This window comes from Hibiscus syriacus, unplaced genomic scaffold, assembly GCF_006381635.1.
Source record: "Hibiscus syriacus cultivar Baekdansim isolate YM2019G1 unplaced genomic scaffold, ASM638163v2 tig00117026_pilon, whole genome shotgun sequence".
NCBI classification, from domain to species: Eukaryota; Viridiplantae; Streptophyta; class Magnoliopsida; order Malvales; family Malvaceae; genus Hibiscus; species Hibiscus syriacus.
The window spans coordinates 84,629-101,935 of NW_024063529.1; the positions used below are offsets into that span (position 1 = coordinate 84,629).

At 34.8% G+C, this 17,307-nt stretch overlaps 2 pseudogenes; one reads left to right on the plus strand and one right to left on the minus strand.

Annotated features, from left to right (window-relative positions):
* Nucleotides 1-1,391: 1,391 nt before the first annotated feature.
* Nucleotides 1,392-3,849, plus strand: LOC120196018 (annotated as a pseudogene).
* A 298-nt stretch (nucleotides 3,850-4,147) lies between these two features.
* On the minus strand, nucleotides 4,148-10,362 carry LOC120196015 (annotated as a pseudogene).
* Nucleotides 10,363-17,307: the final 6,945 nt, after the last annotated feature.

Below are 17,307 nucleotides of genomic sequence, written 5' to 3' on the forward strand. Positions count from 1 at the left end.
TACAACATAATTCATTAAACAAATTATCTCGATCTCGTTATCTTTTTATATATCAACACGTAATTATTTAAGTCGAATAAAATGCAAAGACTAAATATATAGAATTTGACTTATCTTTGAATGTATAAAAAGCTGAAACTACTATAGGGTTCACCATATTAATGAGCTGAACATTGTATAAATATACTCTATTATCTAAGTGTTGGTAATGCTCAATCCCACATAGTTTTGGAAACACTATTGAGAATGGTATTTAAGGTTTGGATTTTGCACTTCCTTGTTGAGTGAAAGAGAACAAGGGGGACTCTCGCGCGCCGCCGTTGTCGTCTCGTCTAGGGTCGGGTCGTGGTCGTGGTCGTGGTCGTGGTCGGGGTCGGGGTCGGGGGTAATACGTGTCTTCGACACGTCCGTGCGGATACTACCTTTTTAGAGAAAATTCTTAAGAAACAAATGCAATACCATTTTTAAAACTATCGCAACGACACTGTAGACTATCGCAACGCGAAATGGAAAACCGCAACGCGATTTTTAACTATCGCAACGCGAAATGCAGCGCGGATTTGCGATACTGGAGATCGCGTTGCGAATTAGAAATCGCATTGCGATTTTGTTGGTCATTTTGACAAATCCAAAAAAAATTGGTCAAAATCGTATATTATATGTGATTTTTGGTCACTGAGGTTAATTTCTCTAAAATATAATCCCAAAACCTCAAATGACTATATATCTTAGTCAACATGTTAACGTTCAGTTTAAACAACCATAAATTTTATAGCAAAAAATGACGAGTTTGAAATATATGAAAAGTCGGGTGATAATTTTATAACTTTTAATAGTCGATAGACTCAGCAAAGCAACACACTATAATTAGATGATCATTTTATAACTTTTAACAATTAAAGAACTCAACAAAATAATATTTTATATACGGGACCATTTGCGTCTTTTACCCTACAATCTATTTATAACCCACCGGATAACCCAAATTTTATCCATAGTAGCATACAAACAACAGCACACAATTAAAAACCAAACCGACAACAGCCAAAACAAGAGAAAAAAAAGGTACATATACCTAAAATCCGTAACCGGCACTTGCCAGTTTCTCCTTTTTTTACCTTCAAATTATATAATTTCGTCTTGATTAATCCATATCGATCTACATCGAACACTTAATTTTTGTGGGTGAGTCTCTCAGAAATTTTATACATACACAATTTCTCGAACTTAAAATCTTAAACGATATCAAATTATTTATCACTTAAGCGATATCAGTTTCTCCGTTCTTTTACTCTCTTTGATCCTCATGTTTTGCCACCGATAATCTCCGGTCACAATTATCGTGAATATCTATTTAAAAACACTCTCAATTTTACTTTTCTATTTTAATATTTATATTTGTTCATTTGTTATAATTTCGTTTTCTCAAGCTCTTTCGAGATACGTAATCACCGGAGCTCCGTCGCCGGCGGTGACGACGATGGTCGGCTTTCCCGTTAGCTGAAAACATCGTATGTTCCCAACGATCGAATCGATCATTTTCTGTTTCTTTTGTTAAAGAAATGATAGATCATCCCTTTGCTGTACTAGTGATTCACGTTAAATCCAAATCCTGGTTTCGCACGAGGAAAAAAAATCTATTCATCGTTGCTCTTAATCTCGTCATGACCCAGATTTTTCACCGTGAAATGGTGTTGGGGTTATTTTCAATTTGTATAGTTTCAATGCTAAACTGTTGAATTTTTGTATATATTTTTTATCATATATATATAAATATATTGGGAGATTTGGGTTGTTGGATTCGATCTCTTGAAAGTGACAAAGATGGATTTAAGCGCGGAAGTGGAAGAGGAAGAATCGGCACAAGAGATTCACATTCCGCCGGATATAAATTGGGAAATGCTTGATAAAACCAAGTTTTTCTTCTTAGGTGCGGCGTTGTTGTCCGGCGTATCGGCGACTCTTTACCCCGTAGTTTTGGTCAAGACGCGGCAACAAGTTGCTCGATCGCAAATTTCCGGCATCAGGACGGCGTTTTCGACCGTTAAACACGAAGGTATCCGAGCTTTATACCGCGGTTTCGGCACTTCGTTGATGGGGACAATCCCGGCCCGAGCTCTCTACATGACTGCCCTTGAGGTAACCAAGAGTAATGCAGGGAGTACCACGGTTAACTTAGGCATAGCCGAACCGACTGCGGGCGCGATCGCCGGATTAACAGCCGCAATGGCGGCTCAGCTTGTTTGGACCCCGATCGATGTGGTTAGCCAAAGGCTAATGGTCCAAGGATCGGATTCGAGCTGTGGTGGTTCACATTGTAGATATCAAAACGGGATCGATGCCTTCAGGAAAATAGTTCATAGAGATGGTCCAAAGGGATTGTACAGAGGCTTTGGGATATCGATTTTGACATACGCACCATCAAATGCAGTTTGGTGGGCATCTTATTCAGTTGCTCAAAGGCTTGTTTGGGGTGGCGTCGGATGTTACTTATCGAAAAAAGACGACAAAGCTCGGCAATGGCAGGCGGGATTACAGCTTTGATCACAATGCCGCTCGATACGATCAAGACTCGGTTGCAGGTTCTCGATGGTGAAGAGAACGGGCGGTGCAGACCGACGATCGGGCAAACCCTGAGGAACTTGGTTAAAGAAGGAGGGTGGCTTGCTTGTTATAGAGGGTTGGGACCAAGGTGGGCTTCAATGTCAATGTCTGCAACAACAATGATCACTACTTACGAGTTTTTGAAACGATTGTCAGCTAAGAACCAAGAAAGCTTGATGTAAAACCCTATACACGTTTAATACAAGTATTTTAATTTTTCATTTCAAAATTCCAAGTAACATTGAATAAAAGTGTTTCCCACTCTTGATGCACATAAATTTATTATGTGTTAAATATATATACGTGATTCTATCTAAGAAGAAATTTAGTGTACCATTTTGACCTTAATAACTAACTTATTTCAATTTAAATTTACTAATCATCTTAGAAAATATAATATTTTTTATTAGTACACTATAATTACAATCATCATTTAACCACTAAAGATTTGATTCATTCTATAAAATAGAATATTGAATATATAAAGTTAAGAACTAAATTATATCAAAACTAAAATAAAAGTTCGATTTGAAATTGTATCATATTAGACATTCAAATCGAAATTAGATAACATCTTCATCTCTTTTAACTTGTATGTCTTTCAATAATTTATAATGGCGTATCACAAATTTCTTCAGGTTAGGACTAAACAACTGAAAAACTTAAAACCATGTCGTATGCTTCACAAATTTAAAAATCATGAATATCCTAGTAGAATCAAATTTAACTTTTTTAAATTTAATTATTTTTAATATAAAAATATATTATACTTAGAAATAATTAAATAATTTAAAATCATACTTGACATTCATTTTTGTTATTATTCGTCGTTGAATTAAGAAAACTATTGATGTAATATATTTTTAAAAAAATTATTGATGATATGATATAATTTATGGTGGCACGTTAACGACACCTTCACCTTTAATCTTAACCATAGATGGACAAAATAAAATCAAAATGTAACATTAAATAAAATTCTGAAACAATAATGATAACCGAGTTACTAAACGTGTAGTTTACCTTATTTTTTAAGAACTCGACTCCGGTAGAAATCAAATTCGCAACCTTTCTTAACTGAGAAAGAATACCCTATTATAGTTTGGACTTGAAAGGTGATCAAAAGTCAAAATCCATAATAGAGTTATCATTATCTAACAACTGAATTTGGGATTTTGCCATGAATGAGACATCCAATCAAGGATATAGTGAGTAAAAAAACTTAATAAAAAAAGAGAGTATAATAATAGACACAATACTATCTTTTAACCACAAATTGATTCAAAACTATCAAATTTTAAAACAAGCCACCAGAGGGAAGTGCAGGTTAGTTAAGAAAAGCTAGAAATCCAGAGACGGATGTGTGAATGAAAAAGCATATAACGGGTTTATAATATAATTTCCCATGGCGGTAAATATTATATAACCCTTGAACTTGGAAATATACGACGGGTTATCACGACAACATATACGACCTTTCATGGATGGCTAGGGCCTTCTTTCGAGATTATCCGAGCAGTCTTTCGAAAGTTTATTCTTTTTCCAAGCAGAGCATGGCCCTCAAAAACGCTGTCAGCAAACTACAACCGGTTAATAATCCCGTCCTTTATACTGCATTTCCTGCAAAAACATGGTTTCAGTTCTATTAGGTACGTGTCCAACACCGACTTGTTACTAATACAGTTGGAGAACCCTATCCTTATATCCATGTTCGATGGTGATTGTTTTAGCTAAAATGAAGAGTCGGAGTTGCATACTATTTTCACCTCTCATCAAATCTACAAATGTTCTTACTAACACAACTATCGGGGAAGCATCATATGCAAAATGGGAGTGTGTTCCAGGAATACCAGCTTAAGGGTGCTGTAATTGTCATGCTAAAGATAATTGACACGACAAATCTACACAAATTCAGATAATCTTCAGAATCACTTACCGGTTGGTAGTACATCACAGGTCGTTGCCCAAGAAGCATCTGCTGCCCATACTGCAATTTTGAAAAATATTAATCAATAAATAATAAGCATATCAAGATGGGTCAATAACACAATAGCAAATTAATGTTTAGTTGCCCACCTGAGGCCCGGTTGGATGAAAATATGCTTGTGGTGATTGTATTGGCGCCACCTGAGGGTTGAATACAACAGGCTGGTGACCAGGGAAGGAGGATCCAATCTACAAAAACCATGTGATCATCGACCACGATGAACATGTAGAGTAATGAGAACATATTTCGGATTAAAAAGAGAAAGGATAAATCTGCAACAGAAGTGAATCTTAATGTCATTTACCAATGCTTATTAAAATATGTGATGCTGAATAACGTTGCATCCAGTTAAAATTTACAGAATACAAGATTTAGATGAATGTAGGTTAAATCCAGCTAGTAGTTTTCCATTCCAAGTCAAAACCTAAGTTAGTCCTACCTAAACCATTAACCCACGTAAAAGTAATAACAAGCCGAAAAAAAATAAAGGATATGTCACTGTACTGTTTATTGTTTACTCGAATACCAAAATGCTGGAATGAGTACTATTAAAGATTAAATGCAACGTTGAAATTGAAAAGTGAAAACTCCCCTTAGAGCCCAGAGGTTTCCAGTCATAACCCAGAGTTCTGGAATTAATTTATTATGCATCAGTCTCAGCTATCCAGACCCATGTGTGAGTGTCAGATACACAGGTACTTGTCTTACATAGGCCTGTTCAGTTTTTCAAAGTTTTTCAAAGTATTTGAATGTCCCTGGAGGGTCATATAACAGGCATTAACTGAGGAGTCTAAACAACATATGTATCAGTCATTAACTGATACATGATACAAGAAGGGAAAACCAATGGAAACAAGATTTAGTAATTTCAATGTGCAGTAACATCGGGAGTTCTTTTTATTCATAAACAGCCCTAGATGATGCAAGAGTTGCCTGTCTTGCTTGCAAAATCAGTGTTCATAACAATTGCAATTACTTTTAAGCAGCTTACCCCGAAATTAACAGGCATGTGCATATGTGGTACAGGAGACACTTGTGTTTGATAGTAGAATGAACCATCAGAGACGGGGGATGGAGGCCTAACAGATGTTTGAGATGGTTTGAAACTCTTCGCATTAGGGTTCAGTTTGAATTCCTGATGAAACATTAAGATGTGTGAAAAGACAACATAAGGCAAGCGACAAATAATCATGTCAAAAGGTAAACAATGGAGCAGTTAAGGCCCCTCATATTAAAAACAACAACAACCACCTACAACTCTTGGAGTTGGCTTCCACACACTGGAAAATAAAAAAGAAAGAAAACGCACCTTAGCATGGGGGTTCAGTGTTGATTTCTCAGAGGATAATGAGCCCATTGATGAACTTGGTGATAAGCCACGGCCACTAGATGCTGAGACAGCAGCAACATAATCTGAATTTGATGATGTAGAACTACCAGGTTGTCCGCGGGAGTTTACGGAATGTGTTTCACCAGTTACTTTGCTAGAAGCTGGACCCTCAGAAAGTTCACCAGAAGAAGCTGGTTTTTCACTAACCTTTGATATAGAGTTAAATTGAGAATGTGTTGCCACATTTGCTGATGGCCCAGCTTTATCAGCCCATCAAACCTGTCATTTGATAATGACTGGGAATCTGCATTACAAATTGCTCTTATAATAAAATAACCAGCTGCAGCAGCAAGATTAAATGCAGATCGATAGTTTATAAAGCATGATTAAGCATACTCACCAATAGAGTTCGACAATTGCCGGTCCTCAGATGGCTGGCATTATAACGAACAGGAATTCAAACAGAAAACAAACATCTTAGAAGCAAATAAACTAGAATTAGGATGACAAGAGCAAAGAAACCCAATGGTGATATGGATCAGATAAGGAAATTAAAGCAACAAATTAAGGTGCTCCACATTCACCATTCAAGATTTGATTATAAGAGATGTTTAACTTACAGGATGCTTTTGAGCAAACTCTTTGGCATTAAAGCTTCCTCCATGTTCACCAAGCAAATTGTCTTGGATCCTATACAAGTATTCAAATCAAGACAAATAAAGAGCTAACGCCAACATAATGTCCGGAGAATTGCTCCTTAGTAACATATCTAATACTGCCTTAAACTTTACAGAAAGGAGGAATCACAAATATAATCGGCAAAATACACATCACAGGAATGTCTAAAGAAAGAAAAAATTAAATACCCGCTTTCACTGCCAGATACAAAGAAACTTTCAGAAGAAAATTCAGATGCCAACTGTTTATCATTATCATTAAAGCTAGTATGGTTCAAATCTGCACCAATGGCTGCTTGGGAAGATGGTGCCTCATCCTACCGAAAAAGAAAAAAAAAACAGAAGCCTGTTATAAAAGGTAAAGGATCACACAACAGAGTCAACGCATGCAAAGATGGTGCCTGGAATGGAATTAACTTTTAGCATTACATCAAGTAACAACAATTATGTTTAGGAAGGGCTATGATGAAATACGAGATGTGAAGAAAAGCATCAGAATAATTCATTGTTGAAGCATGCACCCCAAAAGAAACTTCAATTACAATATATATCAAAATAAAATTAATCAAACTTGCACAAAAAGCATGCAAGAATAAAGCGACTAACAAAAAGATCAGAAGCTTAAATAAAATATACAACATGCAGTTTCATCTCAAAATGCACTGCAAAGAGGTGCATGCTCTCCCTACATGCCCAACACATACTTTTGGCTTCCAACAACAAGCCTAAAGTCCTTAAACTCGCAACTCAGTCAATTAGCAGGCCATTCTGCATTAAATTCCATAAACATTTACACAGCTCCCTGCGTATTCAATCTACCCTTTGTTGTTAATAAGCAAATTAAGATTCACTTGGTCTATAGTTAACAAGCTGATAAGCTAGCAAAGGAGGGGACTGGGTGATGGTTAATTTTGTTTTAGTAGGTTTGGATGTTTAACTGTTAGGGTGTAATAGGAGTGTGTTTAAGTATTATGTAACTGCTAGGAGTGTTTTTAAGTCTTATGTAATTGGTTTATCATCAATATATTGAGGTACTCTTTTCCTCCTTCCGCTATTCGGTTCTTGCCTTAGGGTAAAGGAATACTAAGAGGGAGGTTTTTAAAGAGGCCTCCTATTTCTATCAAAAAAAAAAGAATATCAACCAGTAATGCATGCGAACCTTCTCCAATAATATCACTTAAAATCAACTTCAGTAAGCTATCCAAATTGTAATTGACCCCCACCACCCAACTAATCTACCTCTCAAACCAATTTATCATAAATTGAAAATCCATCTTGATCAATATTGGAGGAAGGAAACATTAAAAGGTTTATTACCAGCATAAGGTCCAATACCAAATTTTCTTCATCAAGAAAATAAAATGTAATTTGGTTCTATTCTTGCTATTCTGTTTACCCTCTTCTGGATTACTGGCAGTGCTTAACCCACCTTAAATTGCTGATTTATTTTATGAAGGAAAAAACACAAACTTAAAATAGTTTAGATGAATACTCAGATTATATAAGTGCATGTGTGTGTATATATATATATGAGTGTGTGTGTTTGTGTGTGTGTGCAATCAGAAAAGAAAGAACGAGAATATTTAAATTTCAGAGGCCAATAACTACCACTAAAGTAGTGCTTGATGACATTCGAACACTGTCACTGCTTTCCAAACTATTCAAATCTGCCGGCCCTCTACTGAGAGAATCAGAAGAATCTCCAAAGGTCTCAGTGTTGTGGGAATCTAACATAATGTTCTCCTCTTCTTCATAACCACTATCGTCAACCCCTCTACCCCTGCAGACCGAAGAATACCTCATCTCTTCATCAATATCAAAATTATCATGAAGATCTAAGACTCTCTCCTGTTAGAAATTCAATACGCAAAACATGAGAAATTTTAGAGACAAATTAACAAACTTAAAGAGACAAATAATTCATATTAGGAAAAGATACCTCTGCTAAATGAAGGTCCTGGGTCTCCTCACCCTCAATCTCTCTTGCTATTCTCATTGCTTCCTTCTCCAACTCTCTCATTTGAGGACCTCTCTCAAGTTTAGTTGTGTAAAGCTCCTCATTGAAAGTACTTTGTACACCAAACAGCTTTTGATTGGTTTCAAACTGATCCCAGTTCCTGATAGCCCAATTACATGCTTGTATAATAGAATATTAATATGACAAAGAGGAATGTTTCAGATATTAACTGAAAAATACAAGAAAAAAACAATTGCCAAAAAGAAAAGATTTGCTATAAAAAATATTTTAATGCAAATGGTCTCCTCTCTTTTTAGCTCAAAGATTCTAGCATTGACAACAAAATCAGGTTCTGCCTGGTTATTGCAACAAAAGGACAGGTGAACTCCCAAAAAGAAATTGACATACTAGATTAACATGAAAAAAGAAATCTCAACCAGCATTTCCGTATTAAACTAATCTCACAGAATCAAATATCAACGTAGAAATCATGTTCTAGTTTATCCTTGATTCTCTCAACACAAACCCATTAAAGAACATTTCCCAAGTAACATTACATCTTGAAATTTATGACATCAATTTTTCAGTTTAATTTGATGTGGTAAATAACCAGGCAACAAATAAAAATAAGAAAAAACAAATTAGATGCAAGTGGGCTAAAGAAATTGGAACAAAAGAGCTATCGCAATAAATTTGTGAAATGAGAGCATGATTGCAACCTATTCCATGAGCCAGCAAAAACATTTTCTAGCTCAGGGCATTGTGGGTAATCTTTGTCAGGAACCCAGGGCTCCAATTCTCTCTCCATTCCAACATGACGGGATTGTGATATCACAGAATCTATCAAAAGTTCCTGATGTTTTTCATGCTGGAGCTCACTTGCAAATCCATCACTGGTTACAGCCATGTCCTGAAATCATTTCAAGAACAGACAAATTAGTATTGAAGAAAAAAAAAGATAAAAAATTTGCAATATTTTGTTTTAACCAAGTTTCAGCTATTCATTCACAATTATCTATCTAAAACAGACTATCAATTTTCAGAAAGCCTCCCATAAACTACTTGACAATTCATCTCTCACTGGCAACTCCACAAGATATGGAACTCTAAAGATAGGAAAATTAGCAAAACCTTTGCTATAACTTGCACAAGTTCTTTGGCAGGTATAATTAAAATCTTTGTGGGTGCCTTGCTAACGAACTCGGCAACAGCCTTGTTTCCTTGCAAAGTACCTTCCTTTATCATTCGAGCCATTTTCAAGATTATTCCTGAAGTGGCAACAGAGTGGACGTTAGGAAAATGAATCATTTTCAGAGTTCAATTTATTTGCATATGAACTCTAAGTGACCAAAGTACAATTTGCCAAACTTATTACAGATGCATAATTAGTAATAAAAAAGTAAACGAAATACCATACCAAAGTCCTTTTCAGCATCAGTTGCATGAAATATTCCAGTGTAAACTGATCCATTTTTCACATGGACTTCCACCATATGCCCAATGAGACAGGTAGTCAAATAAACTATCCGATCACGGGAAGAACTCTCATTACCTCCACTCTTCCCACCAGCCACTGCACCTATACCAGGTAAATTAGATAAAGAAAGTAGTTCAATAATCAGATATTCATGTAAGAGAATGTTCACCTGTAGTTAGTATTCTTCCCTGATTAGATTTTCCTGACTGCACCTTATTCTCCAACCTGGCCCCACCCTCTCTATCACCTCTTCGAACGGGAAAATCCATTAGAGGAAGATTTGGGCAACAAAGCTTGTGGGATATTCATCTCCGAAGGAAAAAAGGGGCCCTGTATAGTATGTCTTTAGTATCAACTCAACACTTTTAAGATCCAATTCTAAATCATTAGGAAACCAATAAATCTAAAGTTTAGTCAATGAAATAGAAAATCTCCTCTATCTTGTCATTGTTCCATGAAACCATAAATGTGGTTGAATTAGAAAAGTGGAAAAACAAGGTGTTATTCTCGAAAGCCGCGTCAATTTTTAAATTTCAGGACTCTCAATGTTAACCTAAAACTTTCCACTTATAAATGTAGCATAAACCCATAAATGTACCCAATCCTCATATTGTCAGTCTAAAACTTTCCACCTATAAATGTAGCATAGCCTCTAGGATTAACTGCTGTCAATGGTCCATCTTCACCTATTCTCCTAGGTATCTAAGCAGAAATCACCATTTATTCAGAACACATAAGAGACAGATCCTGATCTACTTAAATATGTTACCAGCAAAATATATAGACATGTAGACCCTACAAGTTAACGAAAGAGGCAAAATATATATACAGATACATACACCCTACAAGTTGACTACAGCGGAAACAAAGTTTCCATGTAAAGAATGGAAACAGTAGCTAAAGCATAAATTCCTTAAATTTTTTTTAGTCTACAAAGCAATCAAGGTCAAAACAAACTGGATTAAGCAAGATATGGTAAAATACACAAACAGATTAGCTGATAATAGTTCACCATTGTTGCAAGAAAATTTTCACATAAACAGCAGCACCTTTTATCAACTTGTGAAGGATATCAGACCATGCTTCTTGAAAATAATTGAGCTAATCTCTGAAACAGTTGCATAAGCAACTAAAAAATTTTAGTTCAAAATTTCAAAAACCTTTGGCCTGACATATGCATTTTCCCTAACCAGATGATTATTAAGATACCAAAACTAGGCAACCACCGTTACCACCCTTAAGTTATAAGTAAACAGATTGCATTGTCCTTAGCAAATATGGCTTCCTAAAATCCATGTACTTAACAGTCACCAGAAAGGGAAACAAGATAGTTACCTTTTTTTGTATAAGTGCCACCTGTTTCTTAAGATTTTATGATAAATATACCTCCATCAAAGAGGAAACCAGATTTCAGTTATCAAATTATCTAAGAACAACCTCAAAATCAAAATAAATAAGCCAGAAATGCAAACGCTTAAGCCTAAAGTCTAGGAGATGTTTTATTAGAAAACAAAAGCAAATCAAATCCAAATAAGCACCACTTACAGAGTTTATAGATTAAAAAGAAAATTTTATAGCAAGATAAAACTTTCATATTCAAAACGCTAAACTAAATTTTATAATAAAGCCAAGTAGCCCTAAAGCAAAACTTCTAAGTGCATCCGCATTCAAAATTATGCAACAAAGAGAGGAAAAACGATTCTTACCTTAATAAGCTTAATTAATCAATACTTTCGGCACGAAATAAAGGCAAATAAGCACCACTTACAGGGTTAACAAAATAACATATAATTTTTTTACCGAACTCTAAAACTTTTGTATCCAGAACCCTAAATTATATCTATAATAGAAAACAAGAAGCCCTAAAATACAACTGCTAAATGCATTGGCGTCCATATTTTTCAGCAAGAAAAAATCAAAACTAAATAAATAAAATGGGAGAGGAAAAGCGATCCTTACCTTAAAAAAAAACTTGATTAATCGATAATAACTTAGGCAGATTAAAGCAGTGGGTAATCCGAGTTGAGAGGGACGAGGGGATTGGGAATCACTGAGTTAGGGACAAGGAGTTAGGGTTTTAAATAAAGGAGAGAGAGAGGTCGAAGCTCGAAAGACAAACGACTAGGGGGAGAGGGTGGGGGGAGGGGGAATGGTGATCAAACGATAGGAAGGAAATTTCAAAAATAAAAAAGATTTTTTTTCTGGGAAGAGAAAAATTATGAAGTAAACTCATGTTTAGTCATTTCACTTTCAGAATAGTTCTGTTTGGTACCCAAGTATACAAATGTTCAATTTGATCTATTACGTTTGTTTGGACCCCTCAATTGATAATTTAACGTTATTTTAAATCACATTGCCTGTTTGATATATAAAAACATCGCCATCTCTTTCTTCATCTTTAGTTGATAGGCAACAACGTTAGTCTTAGTGTTAATTATCGTGGTTGATATTTTTTTATTTTTTTCTTTACTTTTTGATATTATATCTCTATTTTTTTATTTTTAATAACTCTGTTTCTCTGATATTTTTTTTTATATTTGTATTACATAATTTTTTATATTTTCTGACATGCTTTTAATCGTTTGACTGTTGTTTTAATTTATTTTTTTCTCATAATTAGATTTGATAAACGCCATGGTTATTAAGAATGATATTATTTGTTATCTTGTTGATATTATTTACTTTAGACCCTCAAATTGAATTTAGAGACTATTTATGTTAACTTTGATTTACGTTTTGTTGGTGGTCTTTCAATAGTTTCATTATATTTTGTGATTAGTTTGTCAATGAAATCATATTTATTTGTATTTTTATTTTATTGGAGCTTTTTTTGTAAATTTTTAACTTTTTACTTATGTGATCACTGTCTATTTTAAGTGACTATTTGTGTGTCAATTGTTATAAGAAAATACATTATATTTTTTTATAAAATTATGATGCCTCAAGAATAAAGCGTTTTTACCTAAAAGTCACACAAATATTATAATATTATTTGTCAGGCACCGTTTTTTCACACTTTATCGATCTAATACATTTTTTAATATAGTGATAATTAGGCGTGTTACGTGAAACATACCTTTGCTTAAGTAGACCAAAGAAACTTCTCCTGGAGTGGGCTTTTCAGGGGAAATGTTGACATGGCATCGCATGGGAAGGCACATTTCAAAGATCATGCCTTCTAAGGTTTTATTGTCACATCAAATTCCCTAAAAGCCTTTTAAAAAAATATACTTTAAAAATATTTTAAAAAATAAAACTATATGACTAACAGCATAATTTAATACGTATTAGTTTCATAAGTTGAAGAACTTAATAATGTTAATTTATATAGGCATGTTGGAGTATCTATATTATGTTTCTTGACAATGTGGGATAAAAGTTAAAAGGTGTATTCTTTAATTTTTTATCTCTATATTTATTGAATTCATTTATACACTATTGTTAAATTACATTAGGTTTATATTAATTAAGATTATATATTTTTGATATGTTAATATATTTAAATACTTATTTTTTTAATTACGAGTTCAAAAAAATTAAGTAACACAAATTTAAAATATTTCATTAACATATAAATATATTATTTATTAAATATGATTAATTAGATTCTTATGTGATCCTAATTGTATGGTTATATAACTTATAAAAATATTTATATTATTATTTTTAAACTAATTTATATTATCATTTTAGTAGTAACAACTAATAGTGTTATCATTTATATACATAAATTTCTATATAAACCTTACATGTTACATGTCCATCGCACCAAGTAATATTTTTTTGAGAAAATCGCCTCAGTGACCAAAAATGCCTTATAATATACGATTTTAACCAACTTTTTTTGGATTTGCCAAAATGACCAACAAAATCGCAACGCGAAATAAAAATCGCAACGCGATCCCCAGAATCGCAAATCAGTTTCCAAAATCGCAACGCGAATATGAAAATCGCAACGCGAACACATAAATCGCAACGCGTATCCGTAAACCGCAACGTGTATCCGTAAATAGCAACGCGTATCCGTAAATCGCAATGCGTATCCGTATATCGCAACGCGTATCCGTAAATCGCAACGATAATCCGTAAATCGCAACGAGAATCTGTAAATCACAACGATAATCCGTAAATCGCAACGAGAATCTGTAAATCACAACACTGAAATTTTGGGTATATAACTACGCAACAGCAGCAAATCATAAACTAAATCCCTAAATCGCAACTCATTCCATCTCCATCTATCACTCTCTCCGGCGACATCCGTTCCTATATCCAACGACATCCTTCCCAATCCGGCAACAGGTTTTAGTTTCGCAGCTCGTCTGTTTAGTAAATTAATTTACAACCATGAAATCATCTAATGTTGATCATGTTTGGATAGATTTGTGTTTTGGAGGGTCATGGGATAATGTTCATGGTGTTTTACAATATATGCCTTTACCCATGAATCTTCAACTAAAATTGTCTTTACAAAAGTTAACTTATGAAACTCTAATGCTACGTGTTTCAAATAAATTGAATTTAGAGCCCCTAAGTGGATTTAGGCTATCTTATCAGAGAAATGGTAAAGTTTATTTGTTAACCGACAATGAAGATGTTGAACGATTCATTGCTTACATTAGTGTTTCACAAGATGATGTTACATTGTATGTTGTTGAACCTAGAAGTAGTATTGTTGGGTCAGTAGCGGGTAGTAATCAACTAAGTTTTTCTCAAAACCCACAACCTTTCTCTAATCCAAATCCCAATCAACTTTCAGCACCAAATTCCGGTTTTCGTATTGACCAGTTAGACGATGATGAGCCAACAGAAAAAATTGTGAGTACTAGTCAGTATTCGAAATTTGGTCTTGGTCAATATCCGGACTTTGATATTGGTCAATACACGGATTTTGATGATGTTTCAGAAGAAGAAACAGACCCTGCGTGTAATGATTTTGATATTGGTCAATACCCGAATTTTGATGATGAAACAGCCGTTGCCGAAGAATGTATTGTTGATGATAATGAGGAGGAAGTTACGACTGTGAATGAACATGTTGAACATCCATTCTGTAATTCATATAATCCTGAAGAAGAAAAAGAAGAAGAAAAAGTCCCCGAAGAAAAGAAAATGCCACGGGCGTATAAATGGAATATGCCAGAATTACTTCAGATACCGGAAGAAGAGTTGGTAAAGAAAGCAGTTGATTGTTACACAAAAGTTATTCGTATCAAGAAAGATGATTGTTTTGATACAAAGGAAGACTTGAAGATAGCTTTGTATACGAAATGTGTGGAAGATGGCTATCAACTAAAAGTTAACAAATCAAGCAAAGATCGTTTCGAAACAAGGTGTATGATTGACAAAAACTGTACGTGGCGTATGATTGCAAAGAGAATAAAAGATTGCGAAATGTTTCAAGTTAGGACTTTTATTGATAAACATACATGTTCAAGAACCCAAGTTTTTCCTCACCATAGACAGGCAAACAAAAAGGTGTTGGGTGGTTTTCTGGCTGAGTTAATGTTTTTGAATGGCAGGGTATATCGGGGACATGAAATTATGACTGACATGAATGCTCGGTTCAAGATTAGTATATCATATTCTCAAGCTTGGAGTGCCAAATGTTATGCCTTGGAATTGTTGAGGGGGTCGCCAGAAGCATCGTTTGCCCAACTGCCGGCTTATTGTCACAATTTAAAGCTGAAAAATCCTGGGTCGGTAACTCATATCAAAACAGATAGAGATGGACACTTTGAGTTGCTGTTTATCGCCATTGGTGCTACGGTTAGTAAATCAATATAATTTTGTTGACTCATTTTTGTTAGTTACATGCATTTCACATTTAAATGATTATATTTCTTGTGTATATTATTTTGTAGATTCGTTCGTTTATTACTTGCATGCGTCCAGTTATTATAGTTGACGGAGCACATTTGAAAGGTCGATACCTTAGAGTAAACTTATTAGCAGTAGCCATGGATGCTAACAATGGGATATTGCCAATAGCTTACGGAGCACATTTGAAAGGTCGATACCTTGGAGCACATTTATAAATGATTATAAATTGTTTAAGACGTGTTTTGCCTCAGTGTGCTCAAACACTAGAAGATGTCGGATTTGAAAGATGGTCAAGAGTACATCAACTTGGAGCAAGATATGGTTTCATGACGTCTAATAGTGCAGAATCAATCAACGCTCTAAGTCGTCATTCCCGGAAATTACCCATTACTATGTTAATGGAGTTTTTTCGAGCCTCTATTCAACAGTGGTACTACAAGAAAAGAAACCATGCAGGTATTATTTCTTTGAATTCGTAACTTATCATATTTATATATTTTACTAAGTATTGTTTATTTAAATTTACAAGAACATTGGAACATCGTGTTACACCATGGACTGAAAAAAAGATAACGAAACGTGTTGTGAAGTCAACGTCATGGAGAGTTGAACCATGTTCAAACACTTTGTTTCAAGTATTGGATAATAACTTAAATGGGCTAGTCGATCTAAATGCAAAGACGTGTAGTTGTATGAAATGGCAAACATCTGGTTATCCGTGTGGCCATGTTATAAAAGTTGCTCTTCATTTAAACCAAGATGATTCAAGCGCATACGCTATGGATCACCAGTGCCATCAAAATCATCTTTTCCTCTACCAAAATATGGGTCCTCATCAAAATCCAAAGCTCATATGGTGTCAAGCAAAAGGCAATCATCTTTAAAATCCCAATCACAATTGGCTTCACCTTTTGGGACTGTTAACTTAGGTGAATTTTAAATGCAAACGTTGTATTATGTGGATTTTATATGTGAACTTTTAACATTTTCAGTTGAATTAATGACTCAGGCCAACCATTTTGACTTAACCAACTCTTGTTATTCAGTTGTTATCACTTATTAGGCATGCATTTGACTATCGCAACACGGAAATTACAATCGCAACGAGAGAATCGCAATGCGAAATGAAAATCCCAACATGAAAATCGCAATGCGGAAATGAAAATCGCAATGCGAAATGAAAATCGCAATGCGAAATGAAAATCGCAACGATAGAATCGCAATGCGGAAATGAAAATCGCAATGCGAAATGAAAATCGCAACGAGAGAATCGCAATGCGAAATGAAAATCGCAATGCGAAATGAAAATCGCAACGAGAGAATCGCAATGCGGAAATGAAAATCGCAATGCGAAATGAAAATCGCATTGCGATTCTTTCGTTGCAATTTTCATTTCCGCATTGCGATTTTCATTTCCGCATTGCGATTCTCTCGTTGCGATTTTCATTTCGC